The 12,461-nt window shown below is 35.6% G+C and overlaps 1 pseudogene across 1 annotated transcript in view; it reads left to right on the top strand.

Moving 5' to 3' along the window:
* The window catches only part of LOC306646441 (chromodomain-helicase-DNA-binding protein 1-like), a 47,288-nt pseudogene that overhangs the window by 11,753 nt on the left and 23,074 nt on the right, over positions 1–12,461 (top strand). The window contains exons 6-9 of the transcript XR_013766929.1: positions 1,816–1,971; positions 2,522–2,604; positions 10,453–10,565; positions 12,095–12,192. The product of XR_013766929.1 is annotated as a chromodomain-helicase-DNA-binding protein 1-like (transcript). The remainder of the gene's footprint in view (positions 1–1,815; positions 1,972–2,521; positions 2,605–10,452; positions 10,566–12,094; positions 12,193–12,461) is intronic.

Below are 12,461 nucleotides of genomic sequence, written 5' to 3'. Positions count from 1 at the left end.
CCCAAACTGTCCTTAATAATTCAGCAACATTGTTTTTTCTCTTTAACACTTTGCAGAAACCAAAAGTCTGAGATGAGTGGGGAGTGGAAGTGAAAAGGTAAGACTTCATCCACATAACCAGTAACTTTCTCTTATACCTTTGCCCCTCTGCCTTGTGGAATTACCTGAATATTCCTGTAATATCTGAATATCCTAGGCTGATTGTCCAAAACAAATTGCAGGAGTTCAACTAGTGATTATGTATGTACTGGTTAGATATGAGTTGCAAAGACTTCTTATAGCACAAATTCCCATACAACAGGATAAAGATTACCTAAAGAACCTGATTTGATTGATTTCTCCCATGTTTAGAGTTGCCAGATAAAATATAGGACATCCAATTACATGTGACATTTCTAGTCTGTTATGTTGCTCAGTGCGATTAAATGCAAGAATACCCTGGAAAACAGTTTCTTGAATTGAGATTATTAGTAAGAGAATCAAGCTCTTTGAGTGTTTGTATTTTGGGGGTTAAAAGCCAGGAACAATTCCAGAAGGAATAGGGAAGAACCCAGTAAAGGCAGAAATCAGATGGTCCTCCAATTATGTGTTTTCAGCTTACAACTTTTTGACTTTACAATTTTTCATAAAGCATTACACATTCAACAGAAAAAGTACTTTGAATTTTGAATTTTTATTGATGTACATATTTGTGCTTATTTTGGAGGTATGTGGTATTGGTGTTTTGATTCATGTATACATTGGGTAGTGATCAATTTAGATAATTAGCATATCATATACTCAAACTTCTTTATGTTGAGCATATTCAAAATTGTGTCTGAATTCTAACTGGTTTGAGATATAAAATGCATTACTGTTAATAATATTAAAATGTTCAATGTCATTAATCATCAGGGAAATGCAAATCAAGACCACAATGAGGAAATATCTCACCTCAGTGAGAATGGTTATTACAGAAAGACCAAAAAAACTAACAAATGCTAGCAAGGATGTGGTGAAAGGGGAACTTTGATATACTCCTGGCAGGAGTAAATTCGTCCAACCATAATGGAAAACAGGATGGAGTTTCCTCAAAAAACTAAAACTAGAACTGCTGTACAATTTAGTAATCCCATCAATGGAAGGGACATCAACATGTCACAGAGATATCCGTACTCTTGTGTTTATTGCAGTACTATTCTCAGTACCCAGAATTTGGAACTAACCTAAATGTCCATTAGTAGATGAGAAAAGAAAATATGGTGTATGTGCACAATGGGATACTATTCAGCCATAAGACAACATGAGTTTCAGTCTTTTCCAGGCTAGAGATAGGTTGTAAGTTACTGTCCTGTGAGGGTGGGTGGCAGTAGCAAGTCACAACTCCCCAGTCCCCCAGGCAATCATGAGGGTAAATACCTGATACTCCACAGTGTTCTGTATTGTCAGTGTTGTTTAGACATAAGTATTCAATAAATTACATAAAGTATTCAACAGTTTTTCATAAAATATTATTTTGTAGATTATTTTGCCTGAGTTGACTATTGTAAGCATTGTAAGCACATTTAAGGTAGGGTGGGCTAAGTTGTGATGTTTGGTTTGCTAGGTCTGTTAAATACATTTTTTACTTACATGATATTTTCAATTTGTGATGGGTTTTTAAGAATGCAATCACTTTGTAAATCCAGGAGTGTCTGTACTATGAAAATTGCTATACTAACCTAGAATGCAGAATTAGCTTGAAAATGAGGGAAGTAAATTGCTATATGTTCTCTAGTAGTTCAGTGCCTTTGTTGTATTTTTGAACTACTCTCTTTTATTTTTTTCCTTACACAGCAAGTGAACTACACAACCTCTTGCAGCCATTTCTGCTGAGGAGAGTAAAAGCTGAGGTAGCTACAGAGCTTCCCAAGAAGACAGAAGTAGTGATATACCATGGCATGTTGGCTTTGCAGAAAAAATACTACAAGGCTATTTTGATGAAAGACCTAGGTAATCAGAGGGCACTTGGTTCATTTAGAAACTAAATGAGAATATGATTTTGGGGCAGGGAAATATTTTACAATTACACTCACTTTGTATAGCAAGATGTAGGATTTTGTATTCTGAATGATACTCAGGTCAGCTACAGTGAGTCAAGTGTGTCAGACTTAATTGTTGCTCAATGAAATTTCCCTTTTTTCTCTTGCCTAGTTTTTTTCTTATTCCCTACAATGAAGCAAACACTTTTAAATGTCCATTCATGCCTTTTGTCCTGGATTTGCTTTTCCCCCCCTTTTAAATCCACAATAGCAGTTAAAGAAGGAAATTTCAGAAATTTCCAGTCACTATAACAAACCACCCCCAAGTTCAATTTATAGTCTTTTTTCTCAAAACAAAGTGATGTATAAGAAAGTTCCATGTGGATATGCTGTTAATTCTCAGTGCAGATGAGTCATTGGTTAGTATAAATTTGAGGAATGTTCAATGAAGTGAGTAAGATTGGAGTTTGTTGTTTTTGTTTTTGATTTGTTAGTCCATTTTTCTTTCTTCAAAATTACAGATGCATTAGAAAATGTGATGGCAAAGAAAGTTAAACTTCAGAATATCTTATTTCAGCTTCAAAAGTGTGTGGATTGCCTATATGTGATGGTGAGGCACTGTCATTTTTCCCCACATTATTTTTCTTTAGTAGTTCTGTGTTCAAAATCATAGCAGAATTCTTAAAAAAAACTACCTGTATTTACTGTGTGTATTTTGCTTCTTCTCCTTTTCTCTATATTAATATTATCTAATGTTATTCAGATTTCTTCAGAAGATCCTGTAATATCCCTTATGGCTATGTTTTTCTTTTTCTCTCTCAATCCAAGATCCATAGATCTTGTCTCTATTTTTGCCATGTCTCAATTTTTCTGCATTCTAGAAATGTTTTTAAGCTTTCCTGTGGGGGTGGGAAGGGGACTTTTTGTCTTTCATGATGTTGACAGTTATGGAGAATAAAACTGGTAGATTTACAGAATGTGTCATAATCTGGATTTGTCTGACCATGTCTTCATGATTAGATTGTCTCTAGTCTTGAACCTACTCAACCACTATGCCAAGTTCACCAGTGATCTCTGTGATGCCCAGTGATCATCAATTTACATTTCATTTAACCTCTCAGAAATCCTTGACACAGTAGATCACTTTTTCCTTGAAATACTCTTCATTCAGCTTCTGGAGTAGCACTTTCTCTTGCTTTTCCTCCTGCCCACTTGCTCCTTAGTATCCTTTGCTGCTTCCCCTTCATCTTGCTGACTTCTGTACATATCTCTCTAAGAACTGCTTTAATGCTTGTCTACAAAATTGATATGTAGTGTTTTCATTTTCATTCAAATAATGTTTTTTTTACACACTCTGATAGGCAATTCTCTGGCCATGGAGGCCCCAGTACAGAAAGAATGCAAAAGGTTTGCTGTACTTCTTTCAAAGACTTTTTGCAAGTAGCACTGTGAACTATTTAGAAGGTTAACAGGATCTTAATCAAATTCACATTACAATTTTTGAAAGGAAGAAAAGGCATTAGGAATGTAGATTTTGAAGGAAAACTTCAAGAATATTCTTTCTTTAAGTTTCTTAGATTTGTTCTAGTTAGTTGTACATGATAGTAGAATGTATTCATACATTTTGATAGATCATACATAAATAAATTATAATTTCTCATTTTTCTGATTATACATGTAGGATCACATCAGTCATGCTGCCATACATGTACACAAGGTAAAAATGTCTGTTTCACTCAACTATCCTTCTTACCCTCATACCCCTTCCCTTCTATTAACTCCCTCTACCTAATATAAAATAACTCTATTCTTCCTCTACCCCACCTTATTGTGAATAAACATCTGCATATCAGAGAAAACATTTGGCCGTTAATTTTGGGTGTTTGGCTTATTTCACTTAGCATGACATTCTCTAACTCCATCCATTTACCTGCAAATGTAATAATTTCATTATTTTTTAAAGCTGAGTAGTATTCCATCATATATACACACCACATTTTCTTTATCCATTCATCTTTGAAGGGCATCTAGGTTGGTTTCATAGTTTAGCTATTGTGAATTGAGCTGCTCTAAACATTGATGTGGCTGCATCACTGTAGTATGCTGATTTTAAGTCATTTTGGTACAAATCAATGAGTGGGATAGCTGGGTCAAATGGTGGTTCCATTCCAAGTTTTCTGAGGAATCTTCATATTGCTTTCCATAATGGTTGCACCAATTTGCATTCTTAGCAGCAATGTATGAGCGTACCTTTCCCCCCTTATCCTTGTCAACATTTACAGTTGCTTGTATTCTTGATAATTGCCATTGTGATTAGAGTGAGAAGAAATCTTAGAGTAGTTTTGATTTGCATTTCTCTAATTGCTAGCAATGTTGAACATTTTTTCATGTATTTGTTGATCGATTGTATAACTTCTGTGATGTATCTGTTAGTCCATTTATTGATTTGGACTATTTGTTTTTGGTGTTAAGTTTTTTGAGTTCTTTATATATCCTAGAGTTTACTGCTTTATCTGAGGTGCATGTGGCAAAGATTTTCTCTCACTCTGTAGACTCTCTCTTCACATTGTTGTTTCTTTTGCTGAGAAGAATCTTTTTAGTTTGAATCAATTTCATTTATTGATTGTTGATTTAACATATTGCACTTTAGGGGTCTTGTTAAGGAAATCAGATTCTAAGCTGACATGGTATAGATTTGGGTCTAGTTTTTCTTTTATTAGGCCTGAGTTTTTGATCCACTTTGAGTTGAATGTCATGCAGTGTGAGAGATAAAGGTTTAATTTCATTATGTTACATATTCTTTCCATTTTTTTCAGCACCATTTGTTAAATAGGCTATCTTTACTCCAGTGAATATTTTTGGCACCCTTGTCTACTATGAGATACCTGTTTTTATGTGGGTTTGTCTCTGTGTCTTCTATTCTGTACTATTGATCTACATGTCTGTTTTGGCACCAAACCATGCTGTTTTTATTACTATACCTCTGTAGTATAGTTTAAGGTCTAGTATTGTGATGTCTCCTTCACTCTTCTTGCTAAGGTTTCCTTTGGCTATTCTGGATCTCTAATTTTTTCCAAATAAATTTCCTGATTGTTTTTTCTAGTTCTATGTAGAATGTTATTGGGATTTTAATAGGAATTGCATTAAATTTGTTTAAAACTTTTGGTAGTATGGCCATTTTGATAATATTAATTCTGCCTATCCAGGAGCATGGGAGGTCTTTCCATCCTCCAATGTCATCTTCAGTTTCTTTATTTAGTGTTCTGTAGTTTTCATTGTAGAGGTCTTTCACCTCTTTTGTTAGATTGATACCTATTTTTTTTTTCGAGGCTACTGTGAATGGGATAGTTTACTCTCTATTTTGGGGGGAGGGGGATAATTTTCTTTATTTCTCTTTTAGTGAATTTATTACTAATGTATAGGAATACATTTAATTTATGGGTACTGATTTTATATCCTGCTACTTTGCTGAATTTATTTATTAGTTCTAGAAGTTTTCTGGTGGAATTTATTAGATCTTCTAAATAAAGAATCATGTTATTGGCAAACAGTGATATTTTGAGTTCTTCTTTACTTATTTGTATACCTTTAATTTCTTTTTTATTCTAATTGCTCTGGCTAGAGTTTCAAGGATATTGTTGAATAAAAGTGATGAAAGAGCATCCTTGTTTTGTTCCAGTTTTTAGAGGAAATGCTTTTCAATTTTATCCATTTAGAATTATGTTGGCCTTGAGTTTAGCATATAAGGCTTTGATGATGTTGAGGCATGTTCCTACTATCCCTAAGTTTTTCTAGTTTTTTAAACATGAATTGGTCCTGTAAATGCTTTTTCTGCATCTATTGAGATAATCATTCTTCTTTTTAAGTCTATTGATATGATGAATTACATTTGTTGTTTTTGATATATTGAACCAATTCTGAATCCCTGGGATGAACCACACTTGATAGTGATGTGCTCTCTTTTTAATATTTTGGTAGCAATTTTCCAGGAATTTATTGAGAATTTTTGCATCTGTATTTATCAGAGATATTGGTCTGAAGTTTTCTTTCCTTAGTGTTTTTGTCTGATTTTGGTATCAAGGTGATATTAGCCTCATAGAATGAGCTGGAAAGGTTCCCTCCTTCTATTTCATGGAATAATTTGAGGAGTATTGGTTTTAATTCTTTGAAGATCTTGTAGAACTCAGCTGAGAATCCATCTGGTTCTGGGCTTTTCTTAATTGGTAGGCTTTTAATGGCATTTCCTATTTCATTACTTAAAATTATTCTGCTTAGATCATGTATGATCTGATTCAGATTAGATAGGTCGTATGTCTCTAGAAATTTGTCGATGTCTGCAGTATTTTCTTTAATTGGAGTATAAATTTTTAAAATAGTGTCTAATTATTTTGTATTTCAGTTGGGTCTGTTGTTATATTTCCTTTTTCATCTTGTATTTTAGTTTAATTTAATATTAATATTTAGTTTATTTCAGGTTTTCTCCCTCTTTCTCTTCATTAGTGTGGCTAGGGATTTATCAATTTTATTGATTGTTTTCAAAGAACCAACTTTTTGTTTTGTCAGTTGTCTCTTTTGTTTCAATTTCATTGATTTCTGTTCTGATTTTAATTATTTCCTATCTTCTACTTTCTTTGGTGTTTATTTCTTCTTTTTTTCTAGGGCTTTGAGATATAACGTTAGGTCATTTGTTGACTTTTTATTCTTTTGATAAATGAGCTCAATGCAGTGAACTTTCCTCTTAGTACTGCCTTCTTGTGTACCAGAGATTTTAGCTTGTTGTATCCATATTCTCATTTACTCTAGGTATTTTTTTCATTTCATCCTTGATTTCTCCTACTATTCATTTGTCATTCAATAGTGTATTAGTCTCCATATTTTAGAATAGCTTCTATTTTTTATCTTATCATTGATTTCTAATTTTAGTCCATTATGATCTGATAGACTGTAGAGTATTATCTCCATTTTTTTGTATCTACTAAGATTTATTTGTATCATAAGTTGTGGTTTGTTTTAGAGAAGGCTCCATGTGCTGCTGAGAAAAAAGTGTATTCGCTCATTTATTGATGAAATATTGTATATGCACATATCTGTTAAGTCTAAGTTATTTGTTGTATTATTGAATTCTATAGTTTCTTTATTTTGATTTTGTTTAGATCTGTTCAGTAGTGAGAGAGATGTGTTAAAGTCACCCAGTATTATTGTGCTGTGGTCTATTTGATTCTTGAAGTTGTGAAGGGTTTGTTTGATGTACATAGATGCTCCATTGTTTGGGGTATAAGTATTTATAATTGTATGCCTTGCTGATGTATAATTCCCTTCAGTAGATGAAATGACCTTCTTTGTTCCTTCTGATTAACGTTGGCTAGAAGTCCACCTTATCTGATGTGAGGATGGAAACCCTTGCTTATTTCCACAATTTGTATGTTTTTTTACATTCTTTCACTTTCAGTCTGTGGATGTCTTTGCATATGAAGTGAGTCTCATGGAGACACCATATTGTTGGATTTTATTTTTTAATCAAATCTGCAAGTCTATATATTTTGCTTGATGAATTTGGACCTTTAACGTTCAAGGTTATAACTGAGATGTGATTTGTATTCACCATCATTTGGTTTATTTCTGGCTTTAATTTGATGTATTTTCTTCTTTGACTATTCCTTTAGTGTAGTTCCTCCCTTTGCTGGTTTTCACTTTTTTCCCTCTTTATCCTCATAGAATATTTTGTTGAGAATGTTCTGTAGTGCAGGCTTTCTAATTTTGAATTATTTTAGCTTTTTTATTTTCATGGAAGGTTTTTATTTCATCTTCAAATCTGAAACTTATTCTTGCTGGATATAAAATTTTTAGTTGGCATCCATTTTCTTTCCAAGCTTGAAATATTTTGTTCCATGATCTCCTAGCTTTGTGGGTCTGGGCTGAGAAATCATTTGAGATCTGAATTGTTTTTCTCCTATACACAATTTGCTTTCTTTTTCTCACAGCCTTTAAGAATTTGCCCTTATTCTGTATTTTAGACATTCTCATTTTAATGTGTCTTGGTGTGGGTCTGCTGTAATTTTGTACATTTGGAGTCCTGTAAGCCTTCTGTATTTGATTATCCATTGTATTCTTTAGGTTTACAAAATTTTCTGATAATATGTCATTGAAAAGATCGTGCATTCCCTTGGTTTATACCTCTGCTCCTTCATCTATACAGAGAACTCCTAAATTTGTTCTTTCCATGTTTTCCCATAATTCTTGGAAGGTCTGTTCATAGATTTTTACCTCTTCTCTGCATGATCAACTTTATTTTCAGTAGTAAATTATATTGTCTTCATTGTCTGAGGTTCTGTCTTCCAAATGGTTTAGTCTCTTGGTGATGCTTTCCATTGCAAGTACAATTTGATTTATTGATACCTTCATTTCAAGTATTTCTGCTTTTTTTCCCCCACAATCTCTAACTCTTTATTGAAGTGATCTTTCACTTCCTGTAATTTCCCTTTGATTTCACTCTTTATACCATCCTTTACTTCTTAGATCAGTTTATGTACATTCTAAACTCCTTTGTGGACATATCTTCTACTGTGATTTCAGTGGATTCTCATATTGGGGCATTTTGTTTTGTTTGGAACACTTTGTTCCCTTGTTTACTCATGTTGCTTGTATGTTTCCCCATCTAGTTGTATGAATCTGAGGTACTGAAGACTCTTCCCTGTAGACCTATATTGTCCCTGAAGTTTTCTAGTATCCCACCTTTAAGAGGGAGACCAACATCAACAGCACCCAGTACAAACAATACAGAGTCTCAAATCTAATAACTGTCCACTGCCCACTAGCTATAAACAGCAATGACGAGTTCAATCACAGTCCACAATATAAACAGAAAATTTGCCAAAAGGATTTACAATCTCAAATATTGGACACTGAGAAATCAGAAATTGTGCAGGACATGATGTTCATGAAGGAGAAAGAGAGAAACCAGAAGCGAAAATCCATAGAAAGAGTGGAAGAGGAACAAACAGAGATTGACTATTAGGGGAAAAAAAGTTAGAAAGGAATCCAGAGAAACAGACAAGAAAGAGGAAAAATATACATATAAAGAGAAAAATTTAAAAATATAAGAATATACAGCAGAATTACAAAACACCATGCATCTATCTCTATCCTCAACAAACTGGTGCATGAAAAACACCATGCTCCAAATACAGTGGAGAGAGATGCCAGAGGAAAAAATAAAATAAATCTCAGTGGACAATTGAACAACTGTCTCTGCCAGCATCCAAAAACTTCTCAACCCTGCCTCTGACTTCCCACAAGACTGCCTGGCCCAGACAGGCCCTGACAGACCCAGTCACTATCCCACCAATCTGGGCCTCAGATGTCTTAGGTTCACACTTGTTGCAGTCCCAAGATCTCAATGATACTGGAATTTGGAAATAGACCACCAAGGATAAGCAATCCTGAGAGACAATAGATAGATGGCTGCAACCAGCACCCCCAGGAAGAAGACCCCAGGTACAGCCAAACCCACAGGCACCTGACACTGAACCTCCAGGTCCTGGTGTGTGTCCCCAGTCAGGGGCACCTTGTCTCCCCAAGATGGCAGTAGCAGGAAACCCTCCAGTATCTCATACATCAGGCTCTGACTGGCGTCTCAAAATGGATGCAATCTTGTGCAACCAAACCTGGAGTCTCCCTGGAAGTGAACCTCTGGGCAGTGGTAGAAGTGATAAGTAGCAGGGGGTGGTGGCAGCAGACAGGTGCTCAGCAGCAGCTCAGTCATTGGTGTTGGCAGTGGTGGGGGATCAGCAACCGCAGTGGTGGCAGCTGTGACTGCAGCTGCAGTGGCAACCAGAGAGAAGACCTCCAAGGAGTAGCAGCAGCTTTGACAGCAGGGATGTCAGGGGCAGCAATGCCAGTTTCACCAGTGTTGACAGCAGGCATGCCCAGAGAAAAGACCTCTGGTGTGCAGAAGCAGCGTGGGCAGCAGTAGCGCCCGGAGAAAACACATTCAGGCATCTGGGGCAGCAGCTTCAGGGGCAGTTGTGCCCCAAATAAGAGAAAACCTCCAGGCAATGACCCCTTCCAGAATATTCTGACTGCCACCCCATACCATGAGAATCACTTATATACACCTAAGTCTATTTCTTGATTCCTTTTCTAGAGTGAGAGCCTTAGCATTTTATTTTTGGATCTTCCTGACCTTTGGCATCTCCCTTTGCCTCAGTTTCCTAAAGAGTGGGTTTGATTCCTAGGCAAGTATTTATTAGGCTTTTTGGATGTGCCAGGTTCTGCAATTGGTGTTAAGCTGCACTGAAACAGTGATGTAAGCAAATAGTTATAAAATGCCTTAAATTGATGTGACTAAGAGATAAAATTGATTAAAAGGAGCAAGGGTTCTCTTGCTGTTGCCTACCAATTACTTTTCTATTCAAGAATTTTGCCCTGAGTCAGGGCACATGATTGGGAATAGGCCCTTTCTTTTCCAGGTGTAGAGCCAGAGCCTTTTGAAGTTGGATACCATCTGATTGAGGCTAGTGGGAAACTTCACCTGCTGGATAAGCTGCTGGACTTCCTGCATTCCAGGTATAAGTATATGTACTGCTCTGAGCTGGTGACTGGTTAAAACCTAATTAATGAGGATCTTACCTATTTTGTGAGACTGATTCAAGTTCCCCTCTTTTAAAAGACTCTAATTCAGGGTCTACTTTCTCTGAAATAATACACCCATCCCATTCTACATCATCCCTCCCCACTCTTCTCCACCATTATCCTTTTTTCCTGAATTCATATAGCATTTAGGATCCCACTCCAGCACTTGGCAAGCCCTACATTAATCTACTGCCTGGTTGATCAGTGTATGTTCACCTTATCAGTCCAGCTATATTGTTTGGAGCCACAAGGACAGAGTCAGCATTGAGCATTTCTTTTATAATTGCCTGCTGGGACCTTGTGTTGAATCGACACATAATAAAGCTTCAGCAAGCATTCATTGTTGTTAACCTGTGGGGTTTGATTTTAAACTCAAGGGGTACTTGGAATAATCTTTCCCAGAAATATGAGCTGGGCATCAGAAGACCAGAATTTAAAAATTGTCCCTTTAAATTGACTGCCCCAGTTTTGACCTGAACTAACCTAAAACTTCCTATTTGGCAAAATTTTCCAATCTTTTTCAAGTTAACTAATTACATGTATCACTGTACTTAATTTTCTTTGACATATCTACTATGGGTATGTTAGAGATGGAGAAGAACCCATAAATACCTTCCATCCAATTTTTTTATGTCACAGACCCAGAAGGGTCTTGTCCAAAATCATATAGTTAGTAAATGTAAGAGATGAGATAAGAATTGAGGCACTCACATTCAAGCTCAATGCTTTCCCCAAAATTTGGGCTAGAATCTGGCAGAATTTCTCCCCAACCCTTGATCTTATCTTTGTGGTAAGATTAAATTAAGTTCATTTTCTTAAAAAGAATATTGTTTTGTCAACACTGTACTTCTTTGTTCAGACAAATTTTAAAACAATATCTGATAACAAAGAGCTCTCAGCTTGATTTTGTTCTTAATGCATTATTTTGAATTTTTTCCTCTCTTCACTATCTATATGTAAGTTTCCTAATGTATCATAGGGGATTGATTCTCTAAAGTGATGCTTCTCAGACTTTTCTAGATGATAATGACTTACACCCCCAAGTGGGGAATAGCAGTAGATAGCTGACCACAGCTCTTTAAGATCTTGGGGAAGGGATACAAACATAAGCAAATATTTCCCTTTACTCTGCACGTGTTTATTTATTTCACTCTTAAAGTGATAGATTATATTTTTTTTATTGAGTGAAGTGATATTCCAGAAATAGGCACCTTGGTTGCTCTAGAGCTTCCATAGTTCCTGGTGAATTGACACATGCCCTGAGAATATCTCCACTGTAGCTTTAAAACTGCTCTGAAGGATGCAGCTACATGTGGAGGCACTTTGTATTCTTGTGTTAATTATGTAGTTTCTGAGAAAGTTATATGACATTTATATTTTTACTTTAGCATTTGACCTACTTATAAAATTGTATTCTTTGATAAATTTTGTGTGAGGGTAACTCATCCTAAATACCACTAGAGTTTCTCCTTTTCTTTTCCTTCCTGGGGCCATTCAGTTTTGCTTTTCTCCCAAATGACCCAGATGTTGGATATTCTCCAAGACTATATGGATTACAGAGGTGACTCCCCTGGGCCACCACATTACTGAAGCCTTTTTTTAGATTTAATGATCAAATAGGTCCATGAGGAATAATAAGGGGTGTGAGAATGTTACACAGAAAAAGGTTCAAAAACATTATTCAGAACCAAAAGAAGATGAGGAGAGGGGAAAGCACTATGTGAAGCAGATGTGAAAATGTTGAGTATCTTCAAAAATGTATGATAAGTCAAGTTTCAGTGACAGAAACTTTCAGTGTCTTGCAACATTCAGCTCAACACGTATACTTAC

This window comes from Sciurus vulgaris (assembly GCF_902686455.1).
Source record: "Sciurus vulgaris genome assembly, chromosome: 16".
Classification (NCBI taxonomy): Eukaryota; Metazoa; Chordata; class Mammalia; order Rodentia; family Sciuridae; genus Sciurus; species Sciurus vulgaris.
Note: the sequence above shows the minus strand (reverse complement) of the source record. Positions and strands in the feature narration are given on the sequence as shown.